This window comes from Canis lupus, chromosome 20 (genome assembly GCF_048164855.1).
Source record: "Canis lupus baileyi chromosome 20, mCanLup2.hap1, whole genome shotgun sequence".
Lineage (NCBI taxonomy): Eukaryota > Metazoa > Chordata > Mammalia > Carnivora > Canidae > Canis > Canis lupus.
Genome location: NC_132857.1, coordinates 42,845,592 through 42,864,489, shown reverse-complemented (window position 1 = coordinate 42,864,489; position 18,898 = coordinate 42,845,592). Strand labels below are relative to the sequence as shown.

The window sequence follows — 18,898 nt, the reverse complement described above, 5'->3', positions numbered from 1 at the left end:
GAATGGCATATTGCAATTTATCCCATAATTTTTTTTTTTTAGATTTTATTTATTTATTTGAGAGAGAATGAGCAGTGGGGAGGGAAAGAGGGAGAGAGGGAGAAGCAGACAGTTTGTACAACAGAGCACACAGGCTTGTCCATCTACAAATATATAAAACAGTATGTCAGGCGATACGTTAGAATCTAGATTACCCTGGCCAACCAAACATAAATGGTCCCTATCATCAGAGAACTCATAATCTAGTAAGAAAGAGAGATATTAAATCAATAATGGCAGTCTATCAAAATAAAATAAGAACACATTTTCAGCCAGAAATTTTACTTCTAGAAATGTGTTTCATTAATACATGTGTAATGGAAATATATACAAGGGAATTAATAGCAACATTATTTGTAGCGGCAAAAGACTAGCAAACTAAATTATAGCATGTCTAAAAAATAAAGAGGAATGAGGAATATTACATATGTTGAAATGGAATAATCACCAAGTTATATTGTAAAGAGGAATGATGTTGAAATTATATTGTAAAGAAGAAAAAAAGCCTAGGACAATGTATCTGCTATGCTCATATTTATGTTGTATTTTTTTAAAGGTTTTATTCATTTATTCAGGAGAGACACAGAAGGAGAGGCAGAGACATAGGCAGAGGGAGAAGCAGGCTCCCCATGGGGAGCTTGAGGCAAGACTTAATCCCAGGACCCTGGGATCACAACCTGAGCTGAAAGGCAGATGCTCAAGCCACCCAGGTGCCCCCCATATTTCTGTTTTAACAAGAGACCTATAGACAAACAAATACATGTTTGTGTGTATATAGTCTATTTCAGGAATGGTACTCAAGAAACAACATTATTTGCCTCTGGAAAAGATTAGGATTTGGGGATGGAGGAGATCCCCGCTTCCCTTTTTGAAATGTAATTCACATAATTTAAAACTTAGCCTTTAGGGATCCCTGGGTGGCGCAGCGGTTTGGCGCCTGCCTTTGGCCCAGGGCACGGTCCTGGATATCCGGGATCGAATCCCACGTCAGGCTCCCGGTGCATGGAGCCTGCTTCTCCCTCTGACTGTGTCTCTGCCTCTCTCTCTCTCACTGTGTGCCTATCATAAATAAATAAAAGTTAAAAAAAATTTTTTTTAAACTTAGCCTTTAGAAGTGTATAATTCAGTGAGTTTTAGTGTGTCAATGAATTTGTATAATCATTCCTACCATCCTATTCCAGAACATTTTTATCATACCAAAGTTAATCCCATACCCATTAGCAGGCACTCCTCATTTCCTCCTTCCTCCCTTCCTAGTGTAAAATAATTTATTCTTTTTGTCCATGGAATTGCCTATTCTGGACATTTCATGTAAACGGAATTATATAATATGTCACCACTTTTTGTTTAGTCTGCTGTTTTCAAGGTTCATCCAAGTCGTAGCCTAAATCAGTACTTCTTTCCTTTTTAGGTGGAATAATATTCCATTGTATAGATGTACCTCATTTTATTTATCTACTTATAAGATGATGGATGTTTGGGATCCCTGGGTGGCACAGCGGTTTGGCGCCTGCCTTTGGCCCAGGGCAGGATCCTGGAGACCCGGGATCGAATCCCACGTCGGGCTCCCGGTGCATGGAGCCTGCTTCTCCCTCTGCCTGTGTCTCTGCCTCTCTCTCTCTCTCTCTCTCTCTCTCTCTGTGACTATCATAAAATAAATAAATAAAAATTAAAAAAAAAAAAAGATGATGGATGTTTGAATTGTTTCTACTTTTTGGCTATTATGATAATGTTGCTCTGAACATCTTAAAAAAATTAACATATAGTGTATAATTAGTTTCAGAGGTAGAGTTCTGTGATTCTTCAGTTGTATATAACACCCAGTGCTCAATACATCAAATGCCCTCCTTAATGTCCATCACTCAGTTGCCCCATCCTCCCGCCCCTTCCCCTCCAGCAATCCTCAGTTTGTTTCCTATAATTAAGAGTCTCTTATGGTTTATTTCCTTCTCGATTTCATTTTATTTTTCCCTCCCTTTCCCTATGATCCTCTGTTTTGTCTTAAACTCCACATATGAGTGAAATCACGATGATTGTTTTTCTCTGAATGACTGACTTCACTTAGCATAATACCCTCTAGTGCTCTGAACATTTTTGTACAAGTTTTTATGTGAATATGTTTTTACTTCTCCTGGATATACACTTAAGAGTGGAATTAATGGGTCATATGGTTAAGTCCATGTTTAGCATTTCGAGGAGTTATTTCTCATAGTGGTTGCTGCATTTTGCATTCCTACCAGAAATGCATTAGGGTTCCAATTTCTCCAAACCTTATCAACACTTGTAACTGTCTATCTTTTGGATTAAAGCCATCATAGTAGGTATAAAGTAGTATCTCACTGTGGCTTTGATTTGCACTTCTCTAATGACTATGTTGAACATCTTTTCATGTGTTCACTGGCCCTTTTATGTCTTTGGAGAAGTATCTGTTCTGATCCTTTATTGTCTATTCAAGCCCCTGTATCTTCTTTTTATAGTTGAGTTGTAAGAATTTTTAAATATTTTCTAAGTATTAGAGACTTTTCAGGTATATAGTAAAAATATTTTCTTCATTTTGTGAGTTGTCTTTTTACTTTACTAGACATACATTTGAAGTACAAAAGTTTTAAATTTTTTTAATTAAAGATTTTATTTATTTGAGGGAGTGAGCAAGAAAGAGCAAGTGAGAGAGAGAGAGAAAGAGAATGAGCAAGGGGAGGGGCAGAGAGAGGAAGAAGCAGACTCCCTGCTGATCAGGGAGCTCAACATGGGGCTCGAACCCCAGACCCCAAGATCATGACCTGAGCTGAAGGGAGACACTTAACAACTGAGCCACCCACGTGCCCCCCAAAGATTTTAATTTTGATGAAGTCATGATTCTAAGGTCCTGGGATTGAGGCCCATGTTGGGCTTCCTGCTCATTGGGGAGTCTGCTTCTCCCTCTGCCTCTCCCCCTGCTTGTGCTCTCTCCCTCCCTCTCTCTCTCAAATAAATAAATCTTAAGAAAAAAGTCTCCAGTTATTTAAAAAAGTAAGTTCTACATCCATCCATCTTCTCCATCTACATGGAGTTTGAACTTAATGACTCCAGGATCAAGAGTTGCATGCTTTACCAACAGAGCCAGCCAGGCATCCCCAAATACCCAAATTTTGATTTATCAATTTTCTTTATTGTTTATGTTGGTTCTGTTCTTTGATTTTGGTTCTTTTTTTAATAATTTATTTTTTTTTTTAAAGTTTATTTATGATAGTCACACAGAGAGAGAGAGAGAGAGGCGGAGACATAGGCAGAGGGAGAAGCAGGCTCCATGCACCAGGAGCCCGATGTGGGATTCGATCCCGGGTCTCCAGGATCGTGCCCTGAGCCAAAGGCAGGCGCTAAACCGCTGCGCCACCCAGGGATCCCTGATTTTGGTTCTTTGTCATTTCTTTCTATATGCTTATTTTGAGTTTAATTTTCTCCTCTTCTAGTTTCTTAAAGTGGAATCATGAATCATGGATTTTATACCTTCTTTTTCCAACAGAAATATTTAAACCCATACTTTAAAAAATTGAGGTGTAATTTATATACAACATCACACAGCTGACTCTTGAATAACACTGGAATTAGGGGCAGGACCTTTAACCTATGCAATTGAAAATCTGAACTCCCCCACAATTTAACTACAAATAGCCACTTGTTGACTGGAAGCCTTATGGATAACATAGACAGTCAAATAACACATATTTTTTGTGTTCTATGTATTATATGCTATATTTTTATAACAAAAATAAGCTAGAAAAAATATTATTAAGAGAATTATAAGGAAAATACATTTATAGTATTGTAGTACAATACTATAAAAATGCATGTTTAAGTGGACTTTACAGTTTAAACCTGTGTTGTTCAATTATATTAGTTTCAGGTATAAGGATTCACTGTTGTATATATTGTGAAATGATAATCACCATAAGTATAGTTAACATTTCTCACCATACATAGTTATGACATTTTGTTTTCTTGTGATGAGAACTTTTAAGATTTACTCTTAGCAACTTTGAAATATACAATGTGGTATTATTAACTATAGTTGCTATGATGTATATTACATCCCCATGACTTATTTGTTTTACAACTAGAAGTTTGAACCTTTTGACATTTTTCACCCATTTTGCTCCCACCTCTCCCCCCCAAATCCTGTGTCTAGCAACCACCAATCTGTTCTCTGTATCTGTGAGTTTGGTTTTGTTTTTAAACCTGTACATTTTCTTCTAAACACTGCAATGGCCGCATTTCACAAATTTTCATATGTTGTATTTTCATTATCATCCATTTGAAAATTTTGGGGGGGGATTTTTCCCACTGTTCCATGGATTATTTATAAGTATGTGGTTTAATATTCAAGTATTTGAGAATCTTTATAGATATTTTATTATTACTGGTTTTTAAATTATATCTGCTAGTCATAGGACATATTGATAGGATTTCGGCCTTTTGAAAGGTACTGAGACTTGATTTAAGAGTTTATGGTCTAGTTTGATAAATGTCCCATATGCACTTAAAAAGAATATATATTATGTAATTGTTGTCAGTCAGTGCTCTGTAAACATCAGTTAAGTCTAGGTGGTTGATAGTGCTCTTCTGATATCTATATCCTTGATGATTTTTATGTTATCCTTACTGGTAGTTGTTCTTTCATTTAATGAGAGAGGGGCTTTCAATCTCCAATTATGATTATGAGTTTATATATTTTTTCTTTTAATGATGCCAGTCTTTGTTTTAAGAATTCTGAAGCTCTTTGATTAGGCACATATATATTTATATTTTGGATTTTACTGGTGAATTGACCTTTTTATCAATACGAAATATCCCCTCTAATTCTGGTAATATTCCTTTGCTAATCGGTTAAGTGAAAAATGGTAACTCAGTGCAGTTTTAATTTTTGTTTTTCTTATTATACATGAGGTTGACTGTTTATATCTTCTGCCAGTTTATCTCGGTTTGTTTGTTTTCTTATCTATTTTTAGAAGCTCTTTAAATATTAGTGGTTTCACTCTCTGTCTATGATATATGTTGCAAACATTTTCTCAGTTTGTCAGCTGGCTTCTTTGCTTGTAATATTTTATTGCCTTGAAAAAAATTTTTAACAATCAAACTTATTAATCTTTTTCCATATAGTTACTAGATTTTGAGTTATCATTAGGAAAGGTTTCCCAATTTCCAAGATATAGATGCATTTCCTCATATTTTCTTCTATATACACTTGTTGTTTGTCTGTTTTCCCCTCTAAAATATGAAGTGTTCCCATATATTAGCACCAGTCATATTTTTAGAGCTTGAAAATATTTCATAAATGAGAGAATGCCCCCCCCCCTTATTTTCAGTCACAAGAATTGTTTTTAAAGTATTATACAGAGAATTCTTGGGGCCTGGAGAGGGAGCAACATCAATGAAGTTAATATAAGAGAGATGGGACAGGGGCAAGGGTAAAGTTTCCCTCCTTTACTGCTTAATTAGAAAAACTCTGCTTTTCTATGTTTTACCTGTTTACACAATATTATAAGATTTTGTTGACCAAATGTTTCCATGGATTAAAAACAAAGTTCCAAAACTAAAGTATTTCTAAGGTTCCTCGTGACCATAAATTATAGATTCTTACTGATGTTAACCTGCTGTTTCCCTCCTGCTATTTGTATATTAATATCAACTGGGGAGCTTTAAAAAAATTCGTCCTAGAACCTACCCCAAATCAGTTAAATCATCATACCTGGGGTTGGGGGCCTAAAAATACCAGTAACATTAGCATTTTTTTTAAAGCTCCCCAGATGATTGTACTGTACAGGCAAGATTGAGAACCACTGAGTTGAAACCATGTTTTTAGCCTCAATTAACCTACATTGTATTCATCTGAGTTAATAGGTCATTGATACTGAGCCAACAGTATGGGGATATTTGGAAAATACTTAAACTTGAGCAATTAATTAGATTTATACTGTAACTGAGTTTAGGATTTTAATGTATCTTCCATTATAGCGAGTGTTTGCAGTTGAGGATATTAAGTAGCAACTCTGATAAGATTTGTATGACGTTTTTGCCACTGTTAACTGGGAATTGTATCTTGGGCATAAATTGGGTAATTTCACAAATTCTAATGACTCACACATGATTACTTAATAGAGCATGAACCCAAACCTGTTTTTCCTTTGGGTTGATGGCATCACTTTTCACCCAGTTGCTCAAGCTGGAAACCTGGGAATCACGCTGGACTCCTGTTTTGTCACCCCAGCATTTCATGGGTCACTGAGCTCTTTGGATTCTACCTTTGTATCATTTCTTGCACCCATCACTTCCTCTCTACTTCCCCAGTTCCTCAACTCAGGCTCTTACCATCCCTTTGCTCAGCCAAATGTGTGACCTCTGTATCCCTAAAGCACCCTACAGATACTTTTATTCACAGCACTTCTTACATGGCTGTGAGATAATCCCTTATAATAATACTACTAATTCTAATATCTAACAAACATTTATTGATTGCTTACTATGTGTGAGATGCTGTTCTAAGCCACTTTCATTCATTAACTCATTCTTACAACCTTCCTGTGAGATGGGTCCTATCATTATCCCCATTCAACGGACAAAAAAGCAGAGATGATAACTAACTTGCTTAGAGTTGCATGGCTGGTATGTGGTGGAGCTAGGCTTGTGTCTCCATTTCCTCCATTCAGCTAAGAAATGGGACAGAAACTATCTCCAGCTCTGAGCAAAAGGTTTGGTATAGAGCGGATGTTTATTGAATTAAATTGGACCACTACTGTAGTTTTCTAACTGATTCCAATCTCATCCATTTTTAATCAATATCTAACACTGGAGAAAATGCTTTTTTAAATACACATCTGATCATGCCACATCCCTGCTTAAAATCCTTTAATAATTTCCTATTGTCCAGAAGTTGAAGCCCAAATTTCTTGGCATGGAATAAAACGCTTCCAGTAAATGTGAGAAAAAAAAATTGTCCTAAATCTAAACTGGGGCAGAACTTCATGATCTAATATGACTATCTGCTCTTCCTGGGGAATAATGAGCTTTTCTTTTTAAATGGAGATGTGATTGACATATAGCTTTATGTTAGTTTCAGGTGTATGACAAAATTGTTTGATACTTGCATATATCATGAAATGATCACAATAAATTTAGTTAATATTCATCACCAGCATAGTTTATGATAAAATACTTGGGAATTTTTTTTTTAATTTTTTTTATTTATTTATGATAGTCACAGAGAGAGAGAGAGAGAGAGGCAGAGACACAGGCAGAGGGAGAAGCAGGCTCCATGCACCGAGAGCCCGACGTGGGATTCGATCCCGGGTCTCCAGGATCGCGCCCTGGGCCAAAGGCAGGCGCCAAACCGCTGCGCCACCCAGGGATCCCAATACTTGGGAATTTTTTTGATAGACTTTAATGAGTTTAAGAGTTTCTAGGACACCTCCTCCATTGACTATTAGTCTTCACACTAGTCTAAGACTTTTAACCAATAATACAAAGAAGCTAATTGTCTTTTACTGGATAGCTGTCTTCTTCTTTTTTTAAATCCAGTGAACAATAACTGTTTAACTATTTTTTTCTCCTATAAAATCTCTACCAAGATAGATTCTTTGAATTGGACTTTTCAGAAAGCCTCTTTTTAAAAAATCATGTTTGAAATAAAACTTTGATGTATGCTTGTAATCAATCTGAGAGTGGCTTTGTGTGTTGAAAGAAGGAATGCTTGAATATATGAAAGAGGGAAGCCTGATTGTTACTAGGCCTGAAATATTATTTTTTTTTTAAATAGAGTTCTTTTTTTTAAGATTTTATTTATTTATTCATGAGAGATACACAGAGATAGAGAGGCAGAGACACAGGCAGAGGGAGAAGCAGGCCCCATGCAGGGATCCCGACTTGGGACTTGATCCCAGGTCTCTAGGATCATACCCTGGGCTGCAGGTGGCGCTAAACCGCTGTGCCACCAGGGCTGCCCTGAAATATTAAATATATTTTAAATATGCTAAATTTGAGCTCCTATAAGAATAAACAACACTTTGATTTCTACTAGAAAAAAGGAGTTTCCTAGGTTTTATGAATACATTTACATGAAATAATATGGGAAAATGTATAATAAAGTTAGAGGAAGGCCATGATGGACTAGCAGCTCTATTTCTAGACTCTTGTATTCATTACTGTAAAAAACCAAGAAAATACACCTGCTTATAGAAGCCCTAAAGGCCCAAAGTTATATCTACTCACATCTGTGCCAACAGCTGATCTCGTTCTGAATGCCTGCTTTGTATTCACTGGAGCTTCATTTGTCCTTATTTCTGCTCCTCTTGCTAAAGCTGTTTACAGTTCCAAAACACAACATAATTTTAAAAAGTCCCATGCTATATTACATTTGTTAACTACATTAACATGAAATTGAAATTTAGAAATTTATTTTCCTTTCTAGTCAGGAATTCTTCCATTCTCAGTATTCTGGCCTTCTTGGATATAAATACATTTTAAGGGGGGAAGTATCTGTTCCATTTTAATATGGAGAGAGCAAAGGATTTTAAAGCAGAAATGAAAACCACTCCTCTGCATTTTATGCTTCCTGGTTAAGATACTTCCTTGCTCTCCTTGCTAACTTGATTATGGATGCCTTTTGCCAAACTCCAGACTCATGGTTTGGCAGTATTCAATTATTTTTTAGTAGCTATTGTTCACAGTTCCTCTCTATAGGAGGTTAATTATCCACTTGTGATAATCTGGTTTGTTAATTTTTCAGGCCCTTTATCTATCTGGATATCTTTTATTGATATTTTCTTGTAAATTTCTGACCATTTCTAACTTGTTAGGAATTTCACAAGGGAGAATGAAGTAGGTATAAAAGAACTGGAAATGAAGTTCTTGTGAACGGAATTTCTTGTTCAGAGGGAGAAGAGATAGTAGCAGGGAAGAAGTGGGAAGAAGAGACTCTTCAAAGTATGGTCCTGTATGATGAAGTTTGCATTCTCCATTGCTTCATGCCAGTCTCTACTTGCTAGAAGCTTAATAAGTATTTCTTGAGTTAAAAATACTTTTTGTATTGCTGTTTTTACCACTTGTTTCATAATTGCAAAATGATTATGTTTTAAAGGGATTACATGGAGAATCCTGGATTCAGGAGGCATAGGATATGGACTGCTGCCCTATTTCCAAGACCTCAGGGAGACCTAAGCTCTTGTGACATCTCCGGTTCCTAAATAACATACTGATTCTGGCCTTCTAAAACTAGAGCTTTCTTCTGTCTTCTTCTCTGTGATCCAGGGTTCTATTCTCTTGGCATCCACCATTTTGGAGCTAATTTTGAAGGATATCTGTGCTAATATTTGACAACATCTACATTTTAGTAGGGTTTTTCTAAAGACTCTAAACCCAAAGGAATAATTCTAATGTTGGGCCTTTTAGTTACCATGTCTGCTTCTTCTGAGATCCTGAATTATACCATCTACCCAGACACTGACTTTATTAGGCAGTGGATTATCCTGATTGATTTCACAACACCAGCGCTCTGCCCCAACATAAGTTTCCCTCCCCAAAGCTGGCAACACACATTCCATATGAGGTCAAAGACTTAGTGAGATGCTAATAATAGTGGTTAATATTCCTGCCAGGGAAAAGAAATAAACTGCTTACTTGCTGGGATGTATTAACTTTTTCATATTTTCAGGGAATGCTACAAACACTGAAAGATGTAACTTACTAAATAAATTCAAGTAGTTAGAAGAGAATTCATTTGTCTTCTAGAACAGGAACAATTAGCTATCTTCTCATTAGCCTATTTCATTAGTAGCATATGCAGTAAATACAACATAACTCTATTGTAATGTACCTTACTACAAAAATTCTAACTTACCAAGGATTCAGTGTATTCCCTGAGACATAATTTCCTACAGAAGGAGCCTGGTTTAATTCAATCAATGCACACTAAGATTAGCCTTATACCTACAAAACCATTATACAAACTCAAACAAACATTAACCCAACACCTACTATTTGTAAAGCACTAGAGTAGGTGATATAAATTACTGATATTTGTATAGTCCTTTGGCATAGTATTATCCAAATTACTAGAGTAGGTGATATAAATTACTGATATTTGTATAGTCCTTTGGCATAGTATTATCCCAACTCTCACATCAACTCTGCATGGTTATCATTTCCATTTTACAATTGAGGAACCTAAGGGTGGGAGAGATAAGTGACTTAATGTTAAAAGTCACCTGAATAGGAGAGGAGAGGAAGATGTTGGCAGAGTAGGAGGAGCCTAGGATTGCCTTATCCCATGAACACACCTAGATAACTATCACATACTCCGAAATACCCCAGAAATTGACCTGAAGATTAACAGACAACTCCACAATTAAAGAGAAAGAAGAGGCCACATCGAAGGTGGTGGGAAGTGTGGAGAAGTGCTTTAGGGGAGAAATGGTTCATGGCTGCTGTGGAAGAAAGGGGAGCTGTGTTCATGGAGAAGGATGATGGAGAGAGAAGCACATGGGAATTTACAAGGAGAATGTTTCCCTAAAGCCATTGGCTTGGGAAATTAAAGGCACTGAATTTCATGAGTTCTAAGGATCAGTAAGGCTTAAAGCCTGGAGTTTTAAAGGTCAGCAGGCATGGCTAGGATAGAGCCTGAGGAGCACTGTGCTGTTCCTGGAGAGAAGGTAGGAAACACCCAGGGGCAGACAGCATGGAAATAGTAATCTGAAGAACTCTGGGGGCACACAGTGGAGAGGTAATTTGGTCTTCTTGGAGTGCTTCCCTGAAAGGCATTGTTCACAGAGACACTTCTCTGGGAATAAAATAGCTGATTCATGCCATTTTACTCCCCCACCCCTCAGCATAAACACAGAGCCACCTGTGGGAAGTAGCATAGCAATAGCACAGATATTGGCTACCTAATTTGCTTACATCAAGCCCCAGCCCCACACACTCCAGAAGAACTGCCCTCCTCAGTCATGTTGGCCTTAGTCCTGGGGTAGTGGCCCCTTCTCCAGAAGACTAGCACAAATCCAGTCCACACCACATCTTCCAACCAGAGTTCTGCAGAGCCTCAGTTCTTTTTTAAAATTTTATGTATTTATGTACTTATGTATTTATGTATTTTTATAAATTTATTTTTTATTGGTGTTCAATTTGCCAACATATAGAATAACACCCAGTGCTCATCCCATCAAGTACCCCCTTCAGTGCCCATCACCCAGACACTCCCACCCCCTGCCCACCTCCCCTTCCACAACCCCTAGTTCGTTGCCCAGAGTTAGGAGTCTTTAAAGATTTATTTATTTTAGAGATGGAGAGTGAGAGTAAGTAGGGGGAGGGGCAAAAAGGAGATGGAGAGAAGCAGACTCCCCCTTGAGTGGGGAGCCTGATGCAGGGCTTGATCCTAAGACCCTGAAATCATGACCTGAGCTGAAACTGAGAGTTGGATATTCAACGGACTGAGTCATCGAGGCATCCCTGCAGGGCCTCAGTTCTAGTGGAGGTAGTGACAAGTTACATTTTGTAGGCAGACCAGAGAACACCTCGCTAAAACTTGCCGCATTCAGGTCAAGGGCCAAACACTGCTCACACATGGCAAGGAGAGCCCTGCGAAAGCCTGACCTGAAGGATAGAGAATCCAGAATTCAACAGTAGAGGGTACACAGCACACACCAGAGACACTCCCTGAGGTGCCAGACCCCGGGTGCTGCATGGCATCTTTTTCATAAGGCCATTACTCTCAGGAGCAGGAGATATTAAGTGGCTTTTCTGACACAGAGAAGAAGGCAGAGACTTAGACAAAATGCAAAGACAGAGGAATTTATCCCAAATGAAAAACCAAGATAAAGCCATGGCCGGAGATCTAAGTGAGATATATATAGGTAACATGCCTGATGGAGAATTTAGAGCAACAATCTTAAGAATACTCACTGGACTTGAGAAAAGAATAGGAGACATTAGTGAGATCTTTGCCGCAGAGATAAAAGAGGTACAAAAGAATTAGAGATCAAGGGTGCAATAAACAATAAAAACATGCTAGATGCAATGAACAGCAGGCTAGAAGAGCAGAAGAACAAATTAATGACCTAGAAGACAAAGTAACGTAAAGAAATGAAGCTGAACAAAAGAGAGAAAGAACTATGCAGGACAAGAATAGACTTAGGGAACTCAGTGAGTCATTGAGTCACGCAAATGTGATAACATTCATTTTATAGGAGTCTCAAAAGAAGGAGAGAAAAGGGGGCAGAACATTTTTTGAAGAAGTAATAGCTGAAAACTTCCCTAATCTGGAGAAGGAAACAGAATCCAGATCCAGGAAGCAACTAGAATACCCATCAAAATCAACAAAAGCAGGTCAACACCAAGCCTGTAATTAAATTTGCAAAATATAATGATAAAACATCTTAAAAGCAGCAAGACAAAAGAAGTCATTAATTTACAAGGGAACACCTATAAGGCTAGCTGGAGATTTTTTCAATGGAAACTTAGGAACCCACAAAGGAGTGACATGATATATTCAAAGTGCTGTATGGGAAAAAATTGCAGCCAAGAATACTCTACCCAGCAAGGCTGTCATTCAGAGTAGAAGGAGAAATAAAGAGTTTCCCAGAAAAACAAAAACTAGAGGAGTTCATGACCACAAACCAGCCCTGCAAGAAATATTAAAGGGGGCTCTTTGAATGGAAAGGAGAGACCAAAAGTAACAGTACAAAGGCAGGGAACACAAAAGCAGTAAAAAATGAATATTTATGTAAAAAACCATCAAGGAACTCACTCACACAAAAAGTATATAAAATATAATAACATACCTAAAACATGGAGCAGAGAGGAGAAGAGAATGGATTCAAACTTAAGTAACCATTGATTTAATATAGACTGCTATTTGCAGAAGAGGTTGTATAGACACTAATGATAACCATACATTAAAATCACTAATAAATATGGAAAGAATAGAGAAAGAAATCCAAAAACATCACTAAAGAAAATCAGCAAACCATGAAAGAAAGATAACAAATGATCAGAGAAAATTTTGCAACCACAAAACAAGTAATAAATTGCCATAAATACATATCTAATAATAATTACTTAGAGTGTAAATGGAATAAATGCTCCAATCAAAACACATAGTGTATCAGAATGGATAAAGAAACCAGACCTATCTATATTGCTGATTATGAGACTCATTTTGATCCTTAAGACATCTGCAGGTTGAAAGTGAGGGATGGAGAAACATTTATCATGCAAACGGTTGTCAAAAGAAAGCCAGAGTAGTAGTACTTATATCAGAGAAACTAGACTTTAAAACAAAGACAGTAACAGGAGACAAAGAAGGGCACTATAAAATAATAAAGGGGACAATCCAAAAGAAGAAACAATGATTGTAAATATTTCTGCACCAAACTTGGGACCACCCAAGTTGTAAAACAATTAATAACAAACATAAAGGAACTGATAATAACACAATAATAGTAGGATTTTAACACCCCACTTATATCCACGGACAGATTATCTAAACAGAAAGTCAACAAGTAAACAATGGCTTTGAATGACACACTGGACCAGATCGACTTAACATACATTCAGAACATGCCATCCTAAAACAACGGAATACTCATTCTTTTCAAGTGCACTTGGAACACTTTCCAGAATACATCACATACTAGGTTACAAATCAGATCTCAAAAAATACAAAAATATTGAAGTAATACCATGCACCTTTTCTGACTACAGTGCCATGAAACTAGAAGTCAACCATAAGAAATCTGGAAAGACCACATATACATGGAGGTTAAATAATATGTTACTGAACAATGAATGGGTCAAATAAGAAATCAAAGAAGAAATAAAAAAATACCTGGAAACAAATGAAAATGAAAGTACAACAGTCCAAAACCTTTGGGATGCAGCAAAAGCTGTCTTAAGATGGAAGTATATAGCAATACAAGCCTACCTCAAGAAGCAAGAAAAACTCAAACTACTTAATTTTACACCAAGAGGGGCCAGAAAAAGAACAACAAATGAAGTCTAGAACTAAGGGATGGAAGGAGATAATAAAGATTAGAGCAAAGATAAATGAAATAGAAACCTAAAAACATATCAGTGAAACCAACAATCAGTGAACCATATCTGGTTCTTTGAAAAAAATCAATTAAATTGATAAATCCCTAACCAGACTTATCAAAAAGAATAGAGAAAGAACCCACACAAATAAAATCACAAATAAGAGGAGAAATAACAACCAACACCACAGAAATACAGAGAGTCATGAGAGAATTTTATGAAAAACTATTTGCCAACAAATTGGACAACCTGGAAGAAATGGATAAATTCCTAGAAACATAAAACCTACCAAAACTGAAACAGAAAGAAATAGAAAACTCAAACAGACTGATGCATAGCAAAGAAATTGAATCAATAATAAAAAAATTCCCGAAAAAACAAAAGTCCAGGGCCAGATGGCTTCACAGATGAATTCTACCAAACATTTATTATTATTATTTTAAAGATTTTATTTATTTATTCATGAGAGACACAGAGAGAGAGAGAGAGGCAGAGACACAGGCAGAGGGAGAAGCAGGCTCCATGCAGGGAGCCCAATGCGGGACTCAATCCTGGGTCTCCAGGATCAGGCCCTGGGCTGAAGGTGGCGCTAAACTGCTGAGCCACCCGGGCTGCCCCTCTACCAAACATTTAAAGAAGAGTTAATATCTATTCTTCTCAAACTATTGCAAAAAATAGAAAAAGAAGGAAAACTTCCACATTCATTTTATGAGACCAGCATTATCCTGATACCCAAACCAGATAAAGACTCCACTAAAAAAGAAAACTACAAGCCAATATCCCTGATGAACATGGGTGCAAAAATTCTTAATAAAATACTAGGAAACTGAATCCAACAGTATATTAAAAAAATCATTCACCATGATCAAGTGAGATTTCTTTCTCACATGCAAGAGTAGTTCAATATTCACAAATCAATCAATGTGATACATCACACCAATAAGAGGAAGGATAAGAACTGTATGATCATTTCAATAGATGTAGGAAAAGCATTTATTTGATGACAACATCTACTCGTTATAAAAACCCTCAACAAAGTAGGGATAGAGGGAACATCCTCAACATCACAAAGGTCATATACAAAAAACCCACAGCTAACATCATCTTCATTGGGGAAAAACAGAACTTTTCCTCTATGGTCAGGAACAAGGCATGGATGTCTACTTTCACCACAGTTATTTAACATAATACTGGAAGTCTGAGTCACAGTAATCAGACAACACAAAGAAATAAAAGGCATCGAAATTGGCAAGAGAGAAGTAAAACTTTTACTATTTGCAGTTGTCATGATACTCTGTATAGAGAACCCAAAAGACTCACCAAAAAATTGCTAAAACTGATACACAAATTTAGCAAAGTCACAGGATACAAAATCAATGTACAGAAATCTGTTGCATTTATATACACTAATAATGAAGCAGCAGAAAGAGAAATTAAAGTATCAATCTTTACAATTGTACCAAAAAAATAAGATACCTAGGAATAAACCTAACCAAAAAAAGGTGAAAGACCTGTACTCTGAAAACTATAGAACAATGATGAAAGAAACTGAAGACAAAACAATATCTGTGTTAATAGATTGGAAGAACAAATATTATTGAAATGTCTATACTGCCCCCCAAAATCCACACATTGAATGCAATCCCTATCAAACTACCAATGGCATTTTTCACAGAACTAGAACAAACAATCCTAAAATTTGTGTGGGATTACAAAAGACCCTGTAGCCAAAGCAGCCTTGGAAAAGCAAAGCAAAGCTGGAGGCATCACAATTTCTGGACTTCAAGGTATGTTGCAAAGCTGTAGTGAGATCAGAACAGTATGGCATTGGCACAAAAGTAGACACATAGATCAACAGAACAGAATAGAAAACCCAGAAATGAACACCACTGTATGGTAATTAAAAAGCAGGAAAGAATATCCAGTGGGAAAAAGACAGTGTTTTCACAAGTGGTGTTGGGAAATCTGGACAGCAAGATGCAAAAGATGACTGGACCACTTTCTTACACTATACAAAAATAAACTCAAAAGGAATTAAAGACCTAAATGTGAGGCCTGAAACTGTAAAAATCCTAGAGGAGAGCATAGGCAGTAACTTCTTTGACATTGGCTGTAGTAACTTTTAATTTAATTTAATTTAATTTATTTAATTTTTAAAGTCAGTTCCATGCCCAATGTGGGGGCTTGAACTCATGACTCCAAGATCAAGAGTTACATGCTTTACCAACTGAGCCAGCCAGGTGCCCTCTGTAGCAATTTTTTTCTAGATATATTTCCTGAGGCAAGGGAGACGAAAGTTAGAATAAACTACTGGGACTACATCAAAATAAAAAGCTTCTTCTGCACAGCAAAGGATATAATCAGCAAAACTAAAAGGTAACCTATGGAATATTTGCAAATGATATATCTGATAAAGGGTTATTATCCAAAATATATAAAGAATTTATAAAACTCAATACCCCAAAAATGAATAATCCAATTAAAAGTGGACAGATGGAAAAAAATAAAATAAAAGTGGGCAGATGATATCAATAGACATTTTTCCAAAGAAGGCATCCAGGTGGCCAAAAGACACATGAAAAGATGCTCACTGTTACTGATCATCAGGAAAATTCAAATCAAAACAACATGACACATGAAAAGATGCTCAATGTTACTGATCATCAGGAAAATTCAAATCAAAACAACATGACACATGAAAAGATGCTCAATGTTACTGATCATCAGGAAAATTCAAATCAAAACAATTATGAGATATCAACTCATACCTTTCAGAGATTATGTAATTTAGGTTCTCCATTTAGCAATTTCATTTTCTACTATTTTTAGAAATAGTAGGGGCTCAAAAATAGTATATATATATATATATATATATATATATATATCCTCTAAATATTTATTATTCTATTTATTCCCTGTATTCTTTCTATATATTTATTTACTCTTAAAGTATTATGTAAATTTTTATTTATGAAAGTAATGCCTGTACATAGTTAAATAATCCAATATCACTAAAATATCTTTCTCATTAAAAGCAGTTCTGTGCCTATGTTCCTAACTCTTATCCTTCGAGGCAGACACTCACCATTTTAACTTGCATCTTCTGATACTTACCTTCATTATTCTATATTATTACCTTATTCTATTCTTGATTTTTTTACCTTTAGAGAGTATTTACTGACTTCTCATTATGATCGTTGAGAATTTCTTTGTTACTCCAACTTCTCTCCTCCATTTTTCCATTAGATTTAGAATTTTCACTTGAAACAGTACCTAGTATTTATACTATTATGACTATAAATATTGTTTACTGCTGAGTCAAGTAATGTACAATGATTATCTGCCCTCATATGGGTGTTTGTTTTCTTGGAGTTAATTATCTCCTTTTCTTTCATTTGCTTAATTTTCTATGTACATACTGCTTATTTGTTCCTAAAACATCAACATATCTGTTGAATGCCTGGTAATCATTTCAAACTCACACACCCATGAAATGATCCATTAGTTCCATTTTTTTTCTCTCTTGGAGACTTCCCTTTACAGCATTCTGTCCTTGTGCTCTAATGTGGACAGGTTGCTCTCTTGTCTGGCTGTTGTGGTAGGACTTTCCTCAGCCATTTTAGTTGGGGGTTGTTTTTGAGAAAATTTGCTAATATGGATATAACTAGAAGGAGGAAGCATTAATATTTTAGAGAGAATCCAAATTATTAATATATATTGCTTTGGTGTTCTGGATTCACCAGCCATTGAGGTCACATAAAATGAGGTTGCATTTGCTTTTTGATGCCCAAATTATAATGGCTCAAGCCTTCACAGTTAGAATGCAAATTCTGAGCACCACTAACTTTGCAAAGTGCCCTCTGACTTTTTCTGGGGTCGCTAAAAGGGATGTGTTCACATGTGATCACTAACTAGTCCCATCTGCTAGTTACCACAAGGCATTTGCCATTTTCTCCCTCTTTTGCTCTGACCCTCTGGCAATATGTATTGCCCTGAATGGTGTTTGATGGTGCTGATAGTATCCCTCACTGCTAATGCTAGTTTTCACTCATAAGTTAGGTATTGTATTTGCCAGGGGCATTTTCTGCTGATTTTACTATTTCTAAGAATACCAGAGGTACTAGGTTTGATGGGAGGTTGCCAGAATGACTCCCCACTTCCATGCTACTTCCTCATACCTTCTCCATTGCTCAAAGTTCAGAATTCACAGTCTCTTTCAGTTTCTCCTTTTTGTAATTTCCTCCCCATCACCCCTCTGTTCAAATAAATTTTGGACAGTTGATTTGGACAGAGCTAAGCACCATTTTGGCAAGAATAACATAAAAGCTAGAAAGCTCAGAAGCACAGCTCAACTATATGATTTGTTACCAAACCAGAATATTTAATATTTATATTCTAGTGAGTTTCTTAAGCCAGGGAAACAGCTTTAAAGTAAAATGAAGTCTTCATTCTGGAAATGGAAACCTCTTGCAACTTTGAAATGATGGACCTCTTTTTCTGCTAGACAAGATTTTAAATACCTTAGAGTCTACTTTCAATCCAAGTATCACATTACAAATCTTTAAAAATGTCCATATTTTAAAATAAATCCTCAAGTTTTTTTTCCTTAGAAAATTTGGAAACCTTCTATAGATATTTGTAAATAATATGAGGGAATTGAAATAATAAATTTTTGAGAATTTTCACTAATTCAAACTGGACGTTGCCCTAATAATGATGCCCTAATAATGCCCTAATAATGATGTAACCTACAGAGTTAGCATTTTCAAAAAAAAGACTTAAAGGTGGAAATGCCACTAAG

General features: G+C 36.3%; 1 protein-coding gene and 1 long non-coding RNA gene across 3 annotated transcripts in view; one reads left to right on the top strand and one right to left on the bottom strand.

Annotated features, from left to right (window-relative positions):
• The window catches only part of LOC140611912 (uncharacterized), a 92,676-nt gene that overhangs the window by 23,093 nt on the left and 50,685 nt on the right, over positions 1 to 18,898 (top strand). The gene's annotated exons all lie outside the window — the stretch shown is intronic.
• ACMSD (aminocarboxymuconate semialdehyde decarboxylase) overlaps positions 1 to 18,898 on the bottom strand; it is a 66,485-nt gene that overhangs the window by 5,339 nt on the left and 42,248 nt on the right. The gene's annotated exons all lie outside the window — the stretch shown is intronic.